Source organism: Macrobrachium nipponense, chromosome 41, assembly GCF_015104395.2.
Source record: "Macrobrachium nipponense isolate FS-2020 chromosome 41, ASM1510439v2, whole genome shotgun sequence".
In the NCBI taxonomy this organism is placed as follows: Eukaryota; Metazoa; Arthropoda; class Malacostraca; order Decapoda; family Palaemonidae; genus Macrobrachium; species Macrobrachium nipponense.
In genome coordinates this window covers 377,113-399,676 of record NC_061102.1, presented here as the reverse complement: position 1 = coordinate 399,676, position 22,564 = coordinate 377,113, and the positions used below count along the sequence as shown (strand labels likewise).

Genomic DNA, 22,564 nt, shown 5'->3' with positions numbered 1-22,564 from the left:
TGAATTATTGTTCGAAGAATCTGAATTGGGTAAAAGGTATAAGAAAACTAGTACTTCTTTCTAAAGTTTTTCTTACTTAGCTTATGTAGATTATAGCAAAATTATATTGTCTTAACGTTGATATTTGTATGTGTGTACACACACACACACACACATACACACACACACACACACACACACACACACATATATATATATATATATATATATATATATATATATATATATATATATATATATATATATATATATATATATATATATATATATATATATTATATATAACATATATATATATATATATATATATATATATATAACATATATATATATATATATATATATATATAATATATATGTGTATATTTATATATATAATATTATATATATATATATATATATATATATATATATATATTATATATATATATATATATATAGAGAGAGAGAGAGAGAGAGAGAGAAGAGAGAGAGAGAGAGAGAGAGAGATATATAATTATAATATAATAAATTTATATATTATTAATATATATATAATAATATATTATATATTTATTATATAATTTATATATATTATTATTCTATATATTATATATTATATAAATTATATATAATATATATATATAGATATATATCTATATATTATATATATATATATATAATTTATATATATAATAATTTATAAATTTATATATCATATACTATATATATATATATATACATATTATATATATATATATATATATACTATATATATATATCTATATATCTATATATATATAATATATATATATATATATATATATATATATATATATGTGTGTGTGTGTGTGTGTTGTGTGTGTGTATCATTGTGCGTTATAGAAGGTAGTTTGCTTGCTGATTCGATGTAGGATAAGTCAAGAAGCCCTTGACTATAATATCCAGACGGCGCAGTGGAGGAACAAACAGTGACTTCATATTTAAGGGTGTTTCCTGTTACATGGATTTCCAGCTCAGCCAACTACGTTTTATGCTATTGGTTTCCGTTTAAGATTATGAATTATGGAATCTAATTTTAGGACACAGATTGTCTTTTAGGGACATCGAGGTCCACTTCAGTTATTGCTTTAAAATGGATTTTACTCAAGTACGAAAATGCGCGAATTCTTTATTTCCTTTCTAAGAAATGGATTTTAGTAACAATTTTACACTATACTTTGTAAAATCTGAATACACGTTTGCGACCTAGCATCCTATGATTCCGGGTGGAGCTGGTGCTTTTAACAGATGGGATATTTCTATTTCATTTGTAGAATTCATTTCATTTGTTGTTCGTGAAGCCTTAATAATTGTTCATTTGTATCAGTATAATTGTCATTATTCATAGACCCAAACTATCTAATTGAAGGATAAATAATTTCGTAACTTGAAACTTTATTCGCAAGCAAAAATTTAAAAATGACAAATTCAAGAAAATTATTTAATAAATAAATACATATAGAAATGAAACAACGTTAAAAATACAGTGTATGTATCATCTATTTGGTCATTGGCCTTTTTCTTCGAAATGAGGTAATTATGCCACCAGAGGTAACTCAGCTATGTCACAGGGACTTCAAGACCGTATTTGACCTATTGAAAACATCAAGGCCCAAAGAGCAATTGAACTAGGGACCACTACACTACATTGGAGGCACAGGCAAAACCAAATGAGTTACAGTCCTTAAATGTTGAATGGTGTAATGATTTCACCATACTCCTTTATAAAACTCTATTGCTTAAAAATATTTTTAATTTTAAACTGCTTAGTATGCTCTTCTTTTCTTTTGCTAAGCTATTATTTTACAATATGCTGGATAGATTCATGATTCAGTTTCACTTCATCATTAGGTATATTATTTATCCACCTTTTTAAACGTATTTGCACAGAACTACTAATGGTTTTTTAACGAGTCTTTTATCACAGTATATCTAATTCCATCGTCGGGTTTCATAATCGCTTCTGTCACGCACGTCATATTTGCTCGTCAACGAGAATCAAAATTGAAAGGGATAATATCACACTGACAGTCTTATCCTTGCTGATTGACGCTAGTTTCTTGATTACGTGCGTATTATGTTTATAATTGTGTTACGTTGGGTGCTTGCGTGAGAGTTCCCTTTTAAACTTTCATTTCTTTCATGAATGAATAATGATCAGCACTTCATTTATGCTACCTCGAGGCTTACCTACTTGCTTGAATAAAAGTTAGAATATGCATTGTCGTATATACAGTATATTAAAGACACTATTAAAAGTGCGTGATAGCATTACACCAGCCAGAAATTACCCTGAGTCCAAAGATATTTTCCCTCTATGTGTTTTGTATAAGTTTTTCCTGAAAGATCAAGTTCTAGCTCACAGTACAATAGTTTGTCAAGCAGTGAACTTGTAGATGCCAGTTATAGTAGATTCACATCAACCGTGCATTTGATGTCTAGACCAGTCCGTTACGACACTCCTGATTGGCTGTTGATAAGCCAATGACAAGGCTGGAAACTCTCACTCTCTTTCGAGAGTTCACATAGGCAGGATGTATGTTCCATCTCTCCTGAGGTATACGTCTTTCAGGAGAGGAGGAGCATACATCCTGCCTACGTGAACTCTCTTGAGAGACTGAGGGTTTCCAGCCCTGTGATTGGCTTATCAGCAGCCAATCAGGAGCGTCGTAAAGGACTGGCTTAGACATCAAATGCACAGTTGATGTGAATCTACTATAGTGAATGTTTTTTATTTTAAACTGCGATTCATATTTTGTACCCAATTATCATATCTTTCTTATAACAACCAGAATGTCTCTAAGCAAAATTAATTAAAAACGTGGAAGAATAAGAGTTCGCACTTGGGGAAATGAAGGTAAATGTAATGTTTCTTTCATATAAACTGCACACTTGTTCCGCTACAGTTGCTGTATTGTTAATTAAAACGGCAGAAACCTACGAAGGTCTAAAACTAATTGCCTGCGTCTTTGAAAGTTGATTACAATTCTCTCTCTCTCTCTCTCTCTCTCTCTCTCTCTCTCTCTCTCTCTCTCTCTCTCTCTCTCTCTCTCTTGGATTACTGTCAGTATTTATGAACACATTTTCCTTTCTTTCGTTTAGGTTATGAAATATTTTCCAGCAAATGCGAACAACAAATTAAACGTTATTGATATTTCATATTGAATGAAGAGAAGTTTATCTATAGTTAAACATTTCTATAATGGAAAAAATCGAAAATACTCTTGATTTAGATTTTATCATTAATACATACTGCAGAAGTATTTTTTAACCATTTATATAATAATGAGCTATATTAGCAAATGAAAAAATATCCAGATTTTTATGCAATACATCATGCAGTTCACTCGCCCAAATTTAGTCACTTTGGAACCACGATTTGCAAATGTTCATTGACAATATGCTGGTTTATGTCAGAGTCAAAACCGAGCGACGAAAATCACACGCCTCGTATTCCAGTTCCCTAATTGGGATCATTAAAATCATCGTCACCATTATTATCATTATTAATTTCTGGTAGTGGTGTTACCCGAGAGCTTACGTTATCACAATTATTAGTTAATTAGTTCGTTCGTCTTTCTCTTTGCGACAACAATACCTGAGAGAATTTGTTGTTGTATTTGCCCCATGGTTGATGGTTACTCAAACTGAGTAACGGAAAAGAAAATTAAAATCTGTAGAAAATTTAACTTTTTATTTTGTTTATCAAGAATCCAGGAAACTCTGGAGGACATTGCACTAATGTCATATATATATATATATATATATATATATATATATATATATATATATATATATATATATATATATATACTGTCGTGTGTGTGTGTGTGTGAACGTCAGTGCAATATCCTTCACAGTTTCCTTTATTCTTGATATATACAAAGCCTTAGAATTTTCTACAGACTTTTATTTCCTTACGGGCTACTCACTTATTGAACTATATTTGTGTTAAAACAACGCAAATCAAAACGTTCTACATAAAACTTGGAAATAATTGGGAAATATTGCTCAGGTAATTATAATGATCGCTCTAAAATTGCTCATATTTTTATAATCCGTAATCCACCAAAAATAGTTTAATAATTTACCGCCAATTAAATTTTAAGTAAATATTAAAAAAAGGGAATTCTCGGGAATCAATTGTTTATAGCAATTTGTATCAAGTATAATTATTCTAAATTTCAGGTATTTGTATTAAGTATATAATTACTCGAAAGTTCAGGTAAGCTCGTCTTCACTGCAATGGAGCCGAATATCATTCTTAAAAAATAGCATCATAGTTCTAAAATACAATCACATGATAATCAAGTCTACTTCCGAAGCGGTAAAAATTACACTGTAGCTCAACCCAATTCTTCATTGCTACAGCAAAGGAAAAAGCCAAGACTAAATATACCTGACGTGCATCAAAAAGTTAATTTGCTCCGCAAACATCAGTGAAGGCAGAACAATGTCCTTACCTTCCCTGTTATTAATTTGATGGGGCAATTAACTCCGCACCTTAAAAACACATGATCGTTTGAACGACGGAGCCAACTACTTTGACCTTCTCTTAACCCCCTTGTCCTTCAAGCTACTAGAACGTTCATACTTACACACTCCACACACGAGGGCGTTAAGACAGAGCCACATGCTAGATTGCTGTCTCACACACACAGACAGGCACGTAAATCCATACACACATTCACTCAATTCTGTGAGTGTGTATGTGTGGGTGTGTGTTTGTACTTGTGTATTTCTGATCTATTAAGGCGAAAATCGAAGTAAAACATGTAACTTTTACATTCTTTCCTTATTAACTTTAATATATTAACAGTATAAATCATTTGATCGTGTAGATTAATTGTTTTTCCTTCATTAAGAGGGATCTGTACAGCAAGCTACTTTGTTCTTTTTTCAAACGAGTAATAGAGTCTGTCACAATATATCTAAACACAAAAGGCAAAGTTTATGCTGTCGTACTATATAACAAACCACCATCGACACTAGTATACTTCATGGCAGAATTGTATATAACAAAAGTTAATGGTTGAACACAAAACCCAGAGACTAGAGGATATTATTCTTTCCCAGGATCGCTTTGAGGCTCTTTTTGCCTTTCCTCTGACAGCCATATTACCTTTAAATAAGAGTTTCTCATATGCCGTCACCGGCTGAGTCTTTGTCAACTCAGCAGCCCTTCCCAACAGATGGCACAGGGAATATAGTCTTTGCTCTCTCTCTCTCTCTCTCTCTCTCTCTCTCTCTCTCTCTCTCTCTCTCTCTCTCTCTATCTATATATAGATATATATTATATATATATCTTATATATATATATTATATATATTAACATATATGTGTGTGTGGTATACATACATATATATATATATATATATATATATATATATATATATATATATATATATATATCTATATATATTGTATATATGATATATATATATATATATATATATATATAGTTGTAGAAAATGCACACTTGTGCGCATTTTGTTTTTTACATATTATATGTATAGAGTTTGGTTGTGGTTTTTATGTTAATATTTGCTCAGGAATAGCTATTTTTTTTATATTAAAAGCAAATGCATTTTATTTGCATCCCTAAATACCTCTTAGGACAATTAAAAGTAACGAGCCATTCCTGAACCATATATTTAAGTTTGCCAGGTTGTTCGCCACCTAACACCAGGCTTAGAAACCGTTGTCGGCAGCGAGCGACCTGAAGAAGGCAGTACGGAGAGCTCAGCGTAAGCTACAGGACCAGACCAGTGTTCTCCGGGATTTGAAAAATTTATTACAGCCAAGAAGCAATGGCTGCCACAAATTAATTTGAGGACCGTGGCTCTGGACGTAATTTCTCACGGATGAATGTCATCGACTTGAACACCTACTACTCAAGAGCTCTACAGAAGGCTTCCATCATCACCACTACCTTCGTCACTGCTTTAGTATGGACCTAAATGACTGGCTATTTGTTGAGGTAAGGTTTGCAATATGTACGGTGCATTTGCTTTGCAAACTTTTAACAATAGTTACGTTATTAGTGTAACGAGTGTCTAGCAACCAAACCCATATATATATATAATAAAGTCGGAAGGGTCTTATATTACGTTAAATTTTGTCATTCATGCAGTCATCACTTAAATTTAATTACATTTTTGAACGTTAAGGACACTGTAAGGAGTAATTTAGATAAATTTATTGATATGAAGTTTTATATTTCCGTATAGTTCACTTAACGTACAAGATTTTTTTTTCAAGACTAAGCACATATATGCACATTCATGTTTGTAGCCCCTTGCATTTCAAGTTTTATAATGTTACGTGTAATGGGTTACAGATCCTTCTGATGTTTCGGAAAATAAGGGGCAATAGTGCGGACCGAATGCAGGTTCTCTGACGGATAGAGAGAGAACGTCCACGCTAAGTTTACAAAGGTTTTGCAACTCGACCAGGATCATCCTATTCGCCAGTCATATTCTTATTGTCAATTGTCTAGTTTTTTCAGTTTATTTTGTAAATTAAATAATTTTTTATAACATATATTTTTGCTTTACCTTTATTGTTAAAGTTTGCTCTTTGTGTAACTGCTTTTTGCTGCTTTTCCGAAAATTGGTGACGAGGATGGGATTGGTTGCGAGGTCCATTGCCTTGAGTATTTTTTTTGTTGACATTCCTTGAGCAGGTTGCGTTCCAGAGTCACGGCACTCTTTAATATTTCCCTATATCATATTTAAGTTTTAAATTTGAGTTCATTTAAATTTTCGCAAGATGCCGCCAAAGAGTATTTCGCGTAGTTCTCGTGCAGCCCTAAGGCAGCAAGTTACCAAGAAGTGTAATTTGATAGAAAATGTTATTTCTTCGATGTCTGTAAGCGATGCTAAGGAGCATATGAACGTATTGTTGGACCTTAAAGAAAAACTTGACAAAGTGAATAAAGAGGTTTTAAATGAAATTTGGGATAGCGCAGGTGAATTCGTGGACAGCGATAAATTGGTGAGTGAGGAAATGGATACTTGGTTTGTTTATGACGATCGTTTGAATAAGTGTCTTTCTCTCCTTAAGACCACGGTGTCTCCTTCGGATCGTTCGCGTCCTGAAATTTCACAGCTTAAATTGCCTGAACTACCTTTACCGACATTTGCTAATAGGGAAGGTGAGGATATTTCGAAGTTTTTGCGAGAGTTTGAAGCGACTGTAGATAAGTATGATCTTAGTACTCACGTTAAATTTACTCTTCTTACGAGACAGCTTTCAGGTGACTCGCTTAAACTAGTAAGTTCTCTAGATTGTAGTAATCGTTCGTATGAAGAAGCTAAGAAATTATTACAGAAAGCGTTTGCAGATACTTTGTCTCAACAATACAGTGTTATTAAGCAGTTATCGGAGTTAAAGTTGACTTATCAGAGTGATCCATATGACTTTATCAGTAATATGAGAATTATTTGTAATCAATTTGAGGCTTTAAACATAGATAGAGACATAGTTTTTAAACAGTTTTTCATATGGAATGGATTTAATGACTGTTTCAAGAATCAGTTAATGCCATATTACTGGCTCAATAAACCCTTCGTTGCAGCAAATAGATGAACATATCTTTACTGCTTTAGAGAGATATAAAGACATATCTAAGAAATTCAATGTTAGACATGGAAATAATGTTCAGATAAAGGTTGTTTCAAAGGATGTGTCGAAGTCAAGTTGTTTAGCTTCTGCTGTTGATGGTAGCGTTGAGAAATCCAAAGTTAAGGAATGTTCTTTATGTTTGGCAGATGATAAAGGAGACGTTGATCACCCAATTTATAAGTGTTCGGTATATGTAACTACCACGAGTAAAATTGAAAAACTAAAACAGTTGAATTGTTGCAAATTGTACTTATGATTCTCATAAAACTTCAGATTGCAGGTTTAAGTTTAACAGTAAATGTAGATATTGTAACAAATGGCATTTCAGCTATCTTTGTAAATTTCGTAACGACCCAAAAAGTAATGCTAATAACCCTAAAAGTGATTCTGATAACCACGAAGTAAGTAACCAAAAGGTAAAGGTGAATAGTAAAGAGAAATCTAACTCTTAATTCTGTTGTTTCTAATCTAACTTTGTCTGATTTGGGAGTTTTGAGAATCTCTTGTAACCCGGTGACTGCTATGCCTTCTTTTTCGTTGAATGACTCTGGGGATAGAGGTATAAAGGATTCGGGGAGTCAAGTAACTTTTGTAGAGGAAGATTGGGCTAAGAGTATGCAGTTTGAAGTGGTTGATCCGAATTATTCTTTGGTAGTGAATGGTATTAATTCTTCAAAGCCGTTAGCTACTGTGGTATACAAGGTCAAATTGAGTGAAAATTGTTTTACTGCTATTGCCATAAAGTCCATTAATTTGAAATTAGTATTGCCAGGTGTATCTGAGGTAGCTCAAACCTTTAAAGATAAGGGCTATGTATTAGCTGACAAAACTTTGCATCTATGTAGGGACAAAATTGAAGATATAAAATTGCTTTTGGGAAATAACTCTCATTTAGTACCCCAGAAGGATGTGCTGTTTGGAGGTAGTTCTGAGGTGTTTCCCTCGGTCTACTTGGATTCACCCTTAGGAGTGATGCTAGTAGGTGACATTGAGAGGTATAAGCAGAATCTTGCTCTATTACCAGACAGAATAAAGCATTCTTCTGAAGTTTGTAAGAATGGTGATTGTTCCCTTGAAGTTGACGGCATTTTCGATACAGATGGATTGTTCTTAGATTCTGTAGAGAAATTTAAGTTTCCTGCTTATGTTAATATTTCTGTTTTAATGATAAGGGTCAGATTGTTGAAACTGAACTTGAGAAAGCAGCAGAAGAAATTCTTTCCTCAAAGGCAGAAACTGTTTTAAACAGTGATTCTAAAGTGTACGCAAGACTTTATGGAGGAGAACAGGAAAGTAGTAGAATTTGCTTTAGAAAATACCTTTAGAGATAGTGAAGGAAGGTTAGTTATGCCCCTGTTATGGAATGGAAAAGTAGCTCATTTGCTTGGAAAGAATCAAAGTTTGTCAAAAGCAATATTAAAGTCAAATTTTAAGAAATTTAATAAAAAGGATAATGCTTTACATATGATTGATGAGGTTGTTAAAGAACAGGAACAGCTAAGCATTATAGAGAGTGTCTAACCTCGAGCAATTCTTGGAGGATAACCCCCAACATAGCTTTCTACCTCACATGCCAGTGGTTCAGAATGGACCCATGAGTCGACAAAATGTCGTAATGTATTTTTGTCCAATTTGTGTGAATCTGACCCAGGTAAACCTATAACATTATCACATAATCAAGCAATTTTTGCTGGTCCTTGTTTGAATAAGAAGATTTCAACTTCTATTTTACAGTTAAGGTTTAATGAAAAGTTGATATGTTTGATATTAAAAAGGCATTCTGATGATTAAGTTGGTGCCTTCAGATCAAAGTAGGTTTACTTTTTTCCCTTTTTTGGTATAGAAACATGTACTCTAAAACAGGACTATTCCCTTAATTGTTTTATAAACATTGTAGACTACCATTTTGTTTGCCATGTAGTCCAGCTTTATTAATGTTAGCACTTTATAAAATTTGATGTTAGAGGTCCAAGGTGACAATATTGATGTGAAGGAATTGAAGAAAGAGTTATATAACTTAGCTTACATGGATAACTTGGCTTTCACAACCAATGATGCTGAAAAGTTGAAATGGGCCTATAAGAAACTTAAAAGTATATTTTCTCCCTATCAATTTGAACTACAGCAATTCATAACTAATGATGACTCTCTGCAGCAACATATAGATGAAGGTAAGGAAAAGACTCCTACAAAGGTAAAATTGCTTGGGTTGATCTGGGACAGAAGTAGTGATACTCTGTCGACAAGTAAGTTGGTACTTGATAAGAATGCAACAACCAAAAGACAGATTTTAAGTTCAATTGCAGCCATTTTGATGTGTTCTCATTTTATGTCCCTTATTAAACAGGGCTAGATTATTTATGCATTTTCGCTACAGTGCAGAAAAAGAAGTTGGATGGAAGATACTCTATCGGATGATGAATTACGAGAGTGGACTAATATTTGCAAGCAAGTGAATGGTGTTCTGAAATTCCAGTGAAGAGATTGTTGGTCGTGGAAATGATCCTTTCCAACTGATTGCTTTTTGTGATTCCTAGCACGCATATATATGGAGTTTGTACTCTTTATCAAGAACTTGAGAACAAAGGAGGTAAGTTTCCTTCTATCAAAAAAATAGAATAATTGGGGCGCCAGTTAGAACTAAAGTCTATCCCTTCTCTTGAATTTCAATCTCTTGTGCTTGGTACGGAAACTGTTGTTAATATTTATAAAGAACTCTGTGGTTCAGAGAGTGTGTCTCCCATTAACATAACAAAGCTGGTAGTATTCTCAGATAGTGCAGTTGCACTGAGTTGGCTAAATTCTCGAACAAATAGGTTTGATAAATTAAGGAAACTAAGTATTTTTTATTATGAACAGGTTGCACAGAATCGAGAATTTGTGAAACTGTCCCTGTGACTTTCAAATTTTGTACAGGTATGATAAATCCTGCAAGATTGTACTAACAGGTCCTTGTCCCTTATAAGAGTTGATGAAATAAAAAACAAATTTTTTCACAGGACCTGATACCATTCAGGATATCTTGGAAGATGACCATTTGGATGTAACAATCCCAAATCCTTTAACCAACGTGCTTGAAGTTTCAGAGGGCCAGTGTGAGATAAGGAGTGTGACAGAGCCAGAGATGGGAGATATTTTAAATTCAACAATTCCAAGTTCCAGTTGGCTTCATTTGATTTCTGTCTACAAATATGTACTGACATTCATAACAATGTCAAATTGAAATTGAAGAACAAATCTGGCAACTATGACCATTTTGAAGTTTTCAGTAATGAAGAAATTTCTTTGAAAGCATGGCAGTTGATCATTTTGCTTGATCAACAGCAAAATTTTCCTAAAGTTTTTAGATATTTCAGAGAAAGAAACCCTCAAATTAGAGATATTTCCAACATATTGAGTCAACTGAATTTATTCATTGATAAGAAATCTGGTTTACTAAGAGTTAAAAGTAAATTTTGTAAGTGGAGAGACCGTAAATATGAATTCCCCATTCTTTTGGCTAAAAACAGTAAATTGACCGAAGAAATCCTAAACAAATTTCATGTTAAGTTAGCTCATTCTGGAATATATGCTACATTATCTGAGCTAGGAAACAGTTTTGGATTCCTTGTAGTTTTTTCTACTGTAAAGAAAGTCTTGAAAGCTTGTGTTCACTGCCGTAGATTTAACAGCAGAACTATAAAATTATAGGGAATTTAGGGTTTCTCCTCCAACCATACCTTACAGGTACATTTTCATAGATTATTTCGGACCTTACTGGGTATATTGGATGGGTAAGAAATCAAAAGTTTGGATATTATGTATCACTTGCTTATGGTCGAGGGCCATAAATCTTAAGGTATGTGTAGACCTTTCAGAGATTTCCTTTTTGAGAGCCACTGCAGCTCCATTGTTTCGAGTTTGGGGTACCTGAACTCTGTTTAAGTGACCAAGGTTCACAGCTAACTTCGGGTGCTAGAACTGTTGAAAACTTTCTGAATGATAAGGACACATTATCTTATTTCAGGGAAAACAATATAAAACCTTTGAGTTTCCAGCAATACTATAAAGGTCACAGTGAACTTGGTTCTTTAGTGGAATCGTGTGTGAAGATGGTTAAGAGGCTTATTGAAGGTTCTGTTCGGAACATGGTCCTAGAATATTTAGATTTTGACTTTGCTGTCCAAAATATTGTACATTTAGTAAATCGCCGTCCAATTGCCTTTAAAGAATATTTGCGAAGCAATGATGGGACTGAACCTGTACCCTCTCCTATAACTCCAGAAATTTTAGTTAAAGGACACGAATTAAATTCCTTAAATATTATTCCCCCCACCATTTTACATCCTTTTCCTATTGGGCAGATGATACTTGGGTTCCTGATATATCTCCCCATTTGCCATGTGAAGGACAGTCACAGAAAGTTACGAAAGGCTAGGGAAAGTATAATAGAGATATATAATAACGAGTTTGTTGTGCAGCTTGTGAACCAAGCAACTGATAAACGAGGTAGATACCAACCTGTTAATCATAAGCTATTGGAAGTTGGAGACATTGTTCTCATTAAAGAACCCCTTCTCAAACCTACTAATTTTCCAATGGGTATTGTTAAAGAGATAAAAGTGAACTCTTTGGGTGAAGTAACTGATGCAACTGTACTCAAAGGAAAAAGTAGGGAAGAAACTAAAAGGCACGTTTCCTCTTTGATTCCATTACTTTACAAAAGGGAATTTGAGGCTAAATTTAGCGATAAGGTACAATCAACATGTGATGGTAAGCAGAGTAAGGAAGATGTAGTTCAGGAGGACCTAAGAGGCAAACTGCAATAATTGGGAAAGAGAGGGTAAAGAAACTATTTGAGGATGATTTAGCGTAATCATTTATCTATATTTCCATTCAATTTTTCTTAGAAAATTGAATCCCCTCGTGGGAGTGTAGAAAAATGCACACTTGTGCGCATTTTGTTTTTTACATATTATATGCATAGAGTTTGGTTGTGGTTTTTATGTTAATATTTGCTCAGGAATAGCTATTTTTTTATATTAAAAGCAAATGCATTTTATTTGCATCCCTAAATACCTCATAAGACAATTAAAAGTAACGAGCCATTCCTGAACCATATATTTAAGTTTGCCAGGTTGTTCGCCACCTAACACCAGGCTTAGAAAAACCGTTGTCGGCAGCGAGCGACCTGAAGAAGGCAGTACGGAGAAGTAAGGCCTCAGCGTAAGCTACAGGACCAGACCAGTCTTCCGGATTTGAAAAATTATTACAGCCAAGAAGCAATGGCTGCCACAAATTAATTTGAGGACCGTGGCTCTGGACGTAATTTCTCACGGATGAATGTCATCGACTTGAACACCTACTACTCAAGAGCTCTACAGAAGGCTTCCATCATCACCACTACCTTCGTCACTGCTTTAGTATGGACCTAAATGACTGGCTATTTGTTGAGGTAAGGTTTGCAATATGTACGGTGCATTTGCTTTGCAAACTTTTAACAATAGTTACGTTATTAGTGTAACGAGCGTCAAGCAACCAAACCCATATATATATATAATAAAGTCGGAAGGTTCTTATATTAACGTTAACTTTTGTCATTCATGCAGTCATCACTTAAATTTAAAATTTTACATTTTTGAACGTTAAGGACACTGTAAGGAGTAATTTGAGATAAATTTATTGATATGAAGTTTTATATTTCCGTATAGTTCACTTAACGTACAAGATTTTTTTCAAGACTAAGCACATATTGCACATTCATGTTTGTAGCCCTTGCATTCAAAGTTTTTATAATGTTACGTGTAATAGGGTTACAGAATCCTTCTGATGTTTCGGAAAATAAGGCAATAGTGCGGACCGAATGCAGGTTCTCTGACGGATAGAGAGAGAACGTCCACGCTAAGTTTACAAAGGTTTTGCAACTCGACCAGGATCATCCTATTCGCCAGTCATATTCTTATTGTCAATTGTCTAGTTTTTTCAGTTTATTTTGTAAATTAAAATAATTTTTATAACATATATTTTTGCTTTACCTTTATGTTAAATTTCTCTTTGTGTAACTGCTTTTCGAATATATATATATATATATATATATATATATATAATATATATATACATATATATATATATATATATATATATATATATATATATATATATATATATATATATATATATATTATATATGTGCATCCGTATTATTAATACTTCTCATGTTTAAATATCTTATCATTTAAACAACACAATATCAGATCATATATGACAATTTTTTCAATCATATCCTTCCCCATCCAACATGACATTTATTCCATGATGGACGTAGTCACGTACCCTGACAGAAATGGATGAAACCATTCCCTTTAATCTTCCAAAAAGTGTCAGTTACGTCTTATATATAAATAAAAAATCTCTGGAAAAATATAGAGTACCAAATGCCATTTTAATAACACTGTAAATGTTAAAAGAAGCAATTATCCTAAAAGAATCGTGCAGGCTTAATGTTTCGTGTGACGTCGTGATGAAGAGTTCATGACCTAGTGAATATGTCCTAGTTAATCTTCTGCCTCTGGGGATGAGTGAGTTTAATCTTCATATGTTCCTGTCTCCATCCAGTACTAATTTATTTCCACGCAAAGGAAAAACTTGAGTGTATATATATATATATACATACTACACACACACACACACACACACACACCCATATATATATATATATATATATATATATATATATATATATATATATCTATATATATATTTATATATATATATATATATCTATATATATATTTATATATATATATATATATATATATATATATATATGTACATATATATAGATATTATATATATGTGTATATTATACACTAAATTTAATTACTCAGAGAGAGAGAGAGAGAGAGAGAGAGAGAGAGGAGACTACAAGGTAGGATTTTTGTGGTCTTTTTAACCTGGTATCCCTTAGGAATATTTAATTTAAATACGACCTAAGGAATCCTCGTAAAATGATACGATTGACTGTCCTAAATAAGACGACTTTAGAGCGACCGAATGACAGATCTATCCTTATCAGCGTTTGATACCTTCTATTAATTTGTGATTTTGGGAAAAGTGATAATGTCCCGTGGAGCTCTTGTTCTATAAAGATTATTAGAACAGTTCGAATTAAAACAATGAGCTACATAGTACATGATTACCATTATTCTATACCAAAATCACAGAGGACAGCTTAAATTCCTCCCTACATGGACAAAAAAAAATTCGTTTAAGTTCATAATCCTCATAATTATTATTCTCCACAGCTGAGAGAGCGCAGTATTCCCGCGCTGAATACTGATTGACGAGGCTCTTCCTAGACATAAATCAATCAAGTGATGAGACCGCGTGATTAATGAGCGTGGGATTTCATTAAGAAGATAGGTAATTAACGTTGCTGGAATGCTGGGGGGAGAAAATCCTCCGTTTACCTCCGTTTTAAAGGTAAAAATTAAGAATCTTTCTGTGTTATGTCAACAAATAGACATTTTATTATCATACAAATTTGTTGCTGCCAGATGCGAGCAGATGAGTTCTGACTTGGTTGTATTATTATTTTTCTTGTTAATCACAGTCATCCTATTCGATTTGGTGTTTTATTTTATATAGCGCGAAATTCCGGGTTGCATCCAGCCTCATTATTATTATTATTATTTTTTTTTTTGCTCTATTATTATTATTAATTATTATTATTATTATTATTATTATTATTATTATTACTATTTTTATTAGTTAATATTTTTCAGGAGATGAACCTTGTTGAAATGGAGCAGTCCCAATACAGGGTGTCGTAAGAGGGGGTGAAATTATATATATATATATATATATATATATATATATATATATAATATATATATATATATATATATATATATATATATATATATATATATATATATATATATATATATATATATATATATATATATATATAAGTCATATCACATTTCCGTGATTCTATATACATATCGAGCTACAATGTCCTTTAATATCTAATTCGCTCTACCTCGGAATTAATATATTTTCATATATGCTTAACCGAAGGGGAATTTTTTCTCGATAATAGATTTGCCTGGACCAGGGCGCGAACCTATGGTATCCTTTCAAACCAGGAACGTCAGTGAAGCTTTTCCTACTACAACACCGCGTTCCTGGGTTTGAAAGGATCCATAGGTTCGCGCCCTGGTCAGGCAAATCTATTTATCGAGAAAAAAAAATTCCCCTTCGGTTAAGCATATATGAAATATATTAATTCCGAGGTAGAGCGAATTAGATATTAAAGGACATTGTAGCTCGTATATATATATATATATATATATATATTATATATATATATATATATATATATATATATATTAGCAAACAGATTATAATGTAAGTAAATTACTCCAATGGCATAAAAATGGAAAATAGAAAACTAATCATTCGTATTTGCTTTATGACTCGAAACATTAATGAAACAAAACGCGATGCATCCGGAAATGCAAGAGCGTTTCAAATAATAAACTTCAAAAGCTCAGCTGATGAAAAGAATGAATGATTAGCGATGAATGAAATTGATTTAAGCGCTGAAAAGGGTATAGCGATACTCATTGGTATTCATCACATCATCGAAATCAGCAGATGAGCAAATCAAATCAGCTTATTCTAGAGAGGAATAAACAAATGTCTTTGCATTAATTAGCTGATTATCAGTTGCCGTAATTAATGATTTAATTCATTTGGCCGTTCTTTATCTTTCGTTGTCATATTAATCATATATAATTGATGCTGATTAATGATTTTCTATAATGAAATTTATTGTATGCATACATAATTAATCAAATTAAATTTCATTCAATTTTCTATTACAGCAAAATGCAACGAAAAGAATCAAACAATTTTAAATAGTCAGTTAATGAACACCGACAAAACTTGCTTTTACCAATCAGAAGTATATTCAACTTAATCTGTATTCTGAGAAGGCGACATTATGAACATGAACACAATGAGAAAATTATACCGAATACTTTATAGTTGCAAAAGAACTAAAGAAAAGAATTTCTTAGGTATATAAAGTGTACTGTTACATGACATACATATTTCTCTAAGAACAGTTAAGGAAAATTAGAAACTTCACTGATAATACCCGGCTCGGTAGCTAACAAAATTGCATCAAGCAATATTTACATTAGACTGGTTTTTTTTAAGCAACATTCTCCTCTTAATTGAAATGAGATCACCACCGTATTTTCATGATAATATCTGGACAGGCGCTGCCTATGAGAATATCAGAATTAGCTTAAACAGATATTAACAAAAATTCTTTACATAAAAGAATGCCCATGGTTTATATATATATATATATATATATATATATATATATATATATATTATATATATATATATATATATATATATATATATATATATCCTCTCTAACCAAATCGTGAAAATCTTGTTTGTATGTATGCGTTAAATCCCCTAGCCCTCCCTTCAAACACGTTGTATATCCGCTATTCCGTGGAATTACCTGCAATCCAAAGAGTCATTTTACAAATTAACTCTTGGGAGTTTCCGTCGAATAATATATATTTTGCTCGGAAGAATTCGGTTCGCTCTTCCTTTCATTTTCAAGTTTCTTGTATGCCATGTTTTTATCTTGGGTTAAAATCTTGTCGGTTATTTCTTTGTCGGTCACCATTATCTGCATGTTTTCATTTGTATTTTGAAAATTGGAATTCCTTTAATGAGTGAATGAATTCCTTTGTTATTTTCAACGTGGAATTCATATATTCACAGAGGAGTGCGTGTATGCACAGATTTCGTCTTTATGAATACATATATGCGCTATTGGATTTAGAAAAATACATTCTGTTAGCTATCCAGAGTTAAAAAAAAAAAAAAAAAAAACTGACTACGACAGACTGTAGTCAAAGTAATATGAAACAAGAAGTTTTTAGAATTAGTAATAGACAAAAGATTAAGACTACTGGGCGAGAATATATAACATTTAGGAAACACAGAAACTAATTACAACTTACAGTGGAATGAAAGGAACGCGTAATGTTTGTTAATCAATCAGCTTAGAATAGGACTGTCACGTGATCACAGGTTCATATATCGAAGATATTATATTCCTCCAGCATGGAAATTATAACTGGATTCAGAGGTAAACTCTAAATGACTGGGAGAGCGCATAATGAAATTATACTTAATCAGGGTGCGACATTAATATGAAAGGAAGGATTGGAGAATTTATGACAAGGAAACTTAATTCTGATCGACACATTGGAATATTAATTCTGAAACTTCATCCTCTGAAGTAAAAATGATTCTGTCCGACCAAGTAGAAAATGAGGTTTAGCATATCTTTATTTCCTGGGTGAGGCCTTTCTTTTTTACCTCGAGCCTGGTGACCACTCTTTCATTCTGCCATGCATTTTATTGTGCTACCCTGTCTCAACACTTTCGGACAAAGTAGATATTTGAAGCCAGATGAGAGCAATTCCTTAGATCACACGATTTTTCCGGTGTTACTGTTGTTCTTGACAAAAAAGAAAATAATTTATGTCCAATTCTAAACAATGTCGCAAATACTCTTGTTCAAAGAATAGAGTTTGCTCCATCCCGTCTAAAGTTGAATGTTCATTCAAAGTATAAAACTTATTTATCAAAAACGATTTACAATTGATTTCACCTACTTCTTCAAGCAAGAATAGGTGCCTTATTTACTGTCTATTTTTCATTTTTAAGTGCTTTAATTACTGTATATCTTCCATTTTTAGATGCATAATTTACTGTCTATCATGCATTCTTAGGTGCATTATCTACCGTCCATCTTCCATTTTTAGGTGCATTATTTACTGTCTATCTTCCATTTTTAGGTGCATTATTTCCTATCTATCTTCCATTTTTAGGTGCATTATCTACTGTCTATCTTCCATTTTTAGGTGCATTATATACTGTCTATCTTACATTTTTAGATGCATCATTTACTGCTTATCTTCTATTTTTAGGTGCATTATTTACTGTCTATCTTCCATTTTTAGGTGCATTATTTACCGCCCATCTTCCATTTCTAGGTGCATTTAGGCGCAGTTTATTAACAAAATTTCCATTTCCCAACGAAAGCCCACTCTCCCTTTAATTCCCGCAGTCTTCGGAGCATGCATTCGTCATGAGCACGACGCCCTTTAATAATTCCGAGTTTATTTTCTGTTTCAAAAGAGCCCTGTGAGATGGTGATGTATTTTCCCTCTCCCCGCTGCCTCGTCTGATCGTTTGTCATCTTGTCACCATGTTTATTTATTATTCACTAGTCTCCATCTCCCACTGGCTTTTCCTACATTTTGGAGTTTTTTTTTTTTTTTTTTTTTTTTGTGGTACTTCCCCCTTTTCTGTTCGTTATTCCTATCTCCACACATTTCCGTTCGCGTTCATTTTGAGAGGTAAACATTTTGGATAAATTAATGCGAGAGGGAAAGAGAGGGTGTTTCTTATTATGATAGTTATCGTAAACAAACTGATAGGAAAGCAAAGGCTCGGGAATGAAATCCGTTCTTTTGTTTATTATTATTATTTTACTCCTTTATTGTTTTTTTTGTTTTTTTTTTTTTTTTTTTACTTTTGTGTAAAATGATCAGTGATATGGAAGGGTGCAACCCAAAAAGGGTGTTTTTTTTTTCACTCCTTTTTCTGACAGGAGGGACGACAGTGTGTGTGTGTGTGTGTTCCTAATATATCCTATCCTGTCTTTGTGGACAAGACTTATCTACCTCTTCATTAATCTTACTTAATAAGTTAATGTGTTAAAATGTATTTGCTGACAAATGCAAAATGACTTCACGAAAGCAAACGTCATGAAAGGGAATTGGCCATGATTTTTTATTTAGCTCTTTGTGAAAGGTCTGGCATAAAACATAAATAAACCGTTTCCAAAATATAAGGTAAAAGAAGCTTTTATTACCTTGGGCAGCTGATCTAAAAGTGGTGACAAAAAGCCTTTTATTCTCTTTCTAACAGAATCTGCAATATTTACGGTAATACTTTTCTTTGATAATATAGCATGATATTCAACGCACTCTGCCAGTGATAAAGTAGAGCTAGACAACGATACGCATATCCTCTGTACCCTGTGTATAAATAATGTTTCCAGGAACTCGTACTACCAAAAAAAAATTGACATTTTTGTGCATATACATTGGACCGGAAAAAGGTTTTTCAGTGGAAAAGCGTTCGCTTTGATTTAATCTATATATTCCTGTTACTTAATCTACTGTCATCTGTTTTGATTAGAAAGAATTACACACCTGAAGTTTTAAACCTGGTCTTAACAAGAGCTGTGGTTCATGATTAATAGCCACGAACAATGTGAGATATAAAAAAACAAGAGGGCAGTGAATAATAATGAAAAAAAACTAGGCATTCAACGAATGTGTGCATTATTTGTAAACATATGTATATACATTCAGGTGTTATGATACACACACACACACACACACACACGCACACACACACACACACACACATATATATATATAAATATATATATATATATATATATATATATATATATATATATATATATATATATATATATATATATATATCTATATTCTGATGCATGCTATAATTCAATTATAAAAAGGATCTAAATGGTTCCTGTCAACTTTAGCTTTTGTATCACGTATCCCCAATAACCTCCATATTGCCTCTGTTGATTCCATTGTGCGCTTTTTCCAGGTTCATGTATACAAGAACGGTGTCTGTTTACTTCACAACACTTTCACTGGTATACTAATCATCTTTACTCGGATTCGTTCAAATTACAATTCCTTTTACCCTTTTCTTGAGGGTCTTTCCCACCTCCGGATATATCTTCCAAATCTTGGTCAACCACTCAATGTTTTAATTCTTCGACGTCGAATTTGCCCGGTTATGACCAGGACAGTCACTCTGGCAAATTTCTAACTTTATGCTAACCATAAGTCTCTCTTGTGTCTCGTACATTCCATGTTCAACTATCCCCCCCCCCCCCCCCCCCCCCCCCCCCCCCCCCCCCCCCCCCCCCCCCCCCCCCCCCCCCCCCCCCCCCAGGACTGCGTTGACTTAAAACACATCATTTTTTTGTTGAATATTTCACTTTACGACCCATTTATTCAGTTATTCAAGATCCTGTCTCTTATGAGCAATTACCTTCCATTAAACTTTTTTGTTCTTTATTTCATCATTTACATCCCCTAACTTCCTATCTACTGCTACATGTCATTTCACCATGCAGTTTGTACTTCACTTAACCTTACATATCCTTATCTCACGACGTATTAATTATATATATATATATATATATATATATATATATATATATATATATATATATTATTATTATATATATATATATGTGTGTGTGTGTGTGTGTGTGTGTGTGTGTGTGTGTGGGTGTGTGTTTGTATGTATATTTTCTGGTCCGGCCTATATGTCCACGTCTTGGAATGTTACATGCTCCTGATAGAGAGTCCTTCCACCTCAGCTACCATGACAATGGCGCATATCTTATCATTTGTTCTTTATTTGTTCTTATCAATTCCTCTTCATCGAACTCACTTGCTTTGATTATATTTTTTCAGATACATATCCGCTCCATCCAGTCCATCTACGAAATCTCCCTTTTGCAGACAGAGAGACAGGCAGACAGAGAATTGGTGAGTGTTTAAAAAAAACCCTCCATTCCTGTATGTTTATTTCATATTTTCAGCCAGATGAAGCGTTAGAAACTCCTAGTATTTAGGGAATTGCAATTTGAACGCAAAAATTAGAAAAAAAAGATAGATATATATATATATATATATATATTATATATATGTATATATGTATATATATATATTTCTATATTTATATATATATATATATAATATATATATATATATATATATAATATATATATATATATATATATATATCTATATATATATATATATATATATATATATATATATATATATATATATATATATATATATATATATATATATATATATATATATATATATATATAAATATATATATATATATATATAATATATATATATATATATATATATATATATATATATATATACTATATATATATATAAGTATATATATATATATATATATATATATATATATATATATATATATATATATGGTGTAGATGTGTGTGTGTTGTTGTTGTGTGTGTGTGTATACTGTATATACATATATATATATATATATATAATATATATATATATATATATATATATATAAGTCATATCACATTTCCGTGATTTATATACATATATCGAGCTACAATGTCCTTTAATATCTCAAGAACCACTAAAGGCTGATAAATCCAATAGTTTAGTGGTTCTTGACAAAACTGACTACATATCACGCATGCATACTTTACTAGAGGATGAAATAACTTACAAAAAAACTCGCAAAAAAATCCGTTGGACCAAGTAAGATAATAAAAAAAACTTTTATATCAATATCAAACAAATTCTTAAAGATAAAAAAGAACTTTTGTGTAAGTTAACTTTAAAGTGTCCCTCATTACCTTATTTATATGGCCTAGTCAATAATCATAAGGAAAACAAACCTATGCACCCAATTATTAGTACTGTAGGATCAATTGCTTATAAACTATCTAAATATCTTACTAAACTGTTATCCCCGCTACTAGGAACTGTATCTAATTCACACATCCGGAATTCTCTTGATCTTGTGGAAAAATTAAATAAAACATTGTACTAAACCTTAGCGATATGTCAGTTTTGATGTATGTTCTTTGTTTACAAAAGTCCCTATTGACTCTGTGCTAGAATATTTAAGTAATGAACTTGTACTGCATGAATTGCCTATGTCCGTTAGTCACATAATTTCCTTAATTAAGTTA

At 32.4% G+C, this 22,564-nt stretch overlaps 1 long non-coding RNA gene across 1 annotated transcript in view; it reads left to right on the top strand.

The window, feature by feature from the left end:
• LOC135212429 (uncharacterized) overlaps positions 1-21,335 on the top strand; it is a 282,113-nt gene extending 260,778 nt beyond the window's left edge. Inside the window, exon 3 of the long non-coding RNA XR_010313898.1 lies at positions 21,273-21,335. This is a non-coding gene — a long non-coding RNA (uncharacterized LOC135212429). The remainder of the gene's footprint in view (positions 1-21,272) is intronic.
• Positions 21,336-22,564: the final 1,229 nt, after the last annotated feature.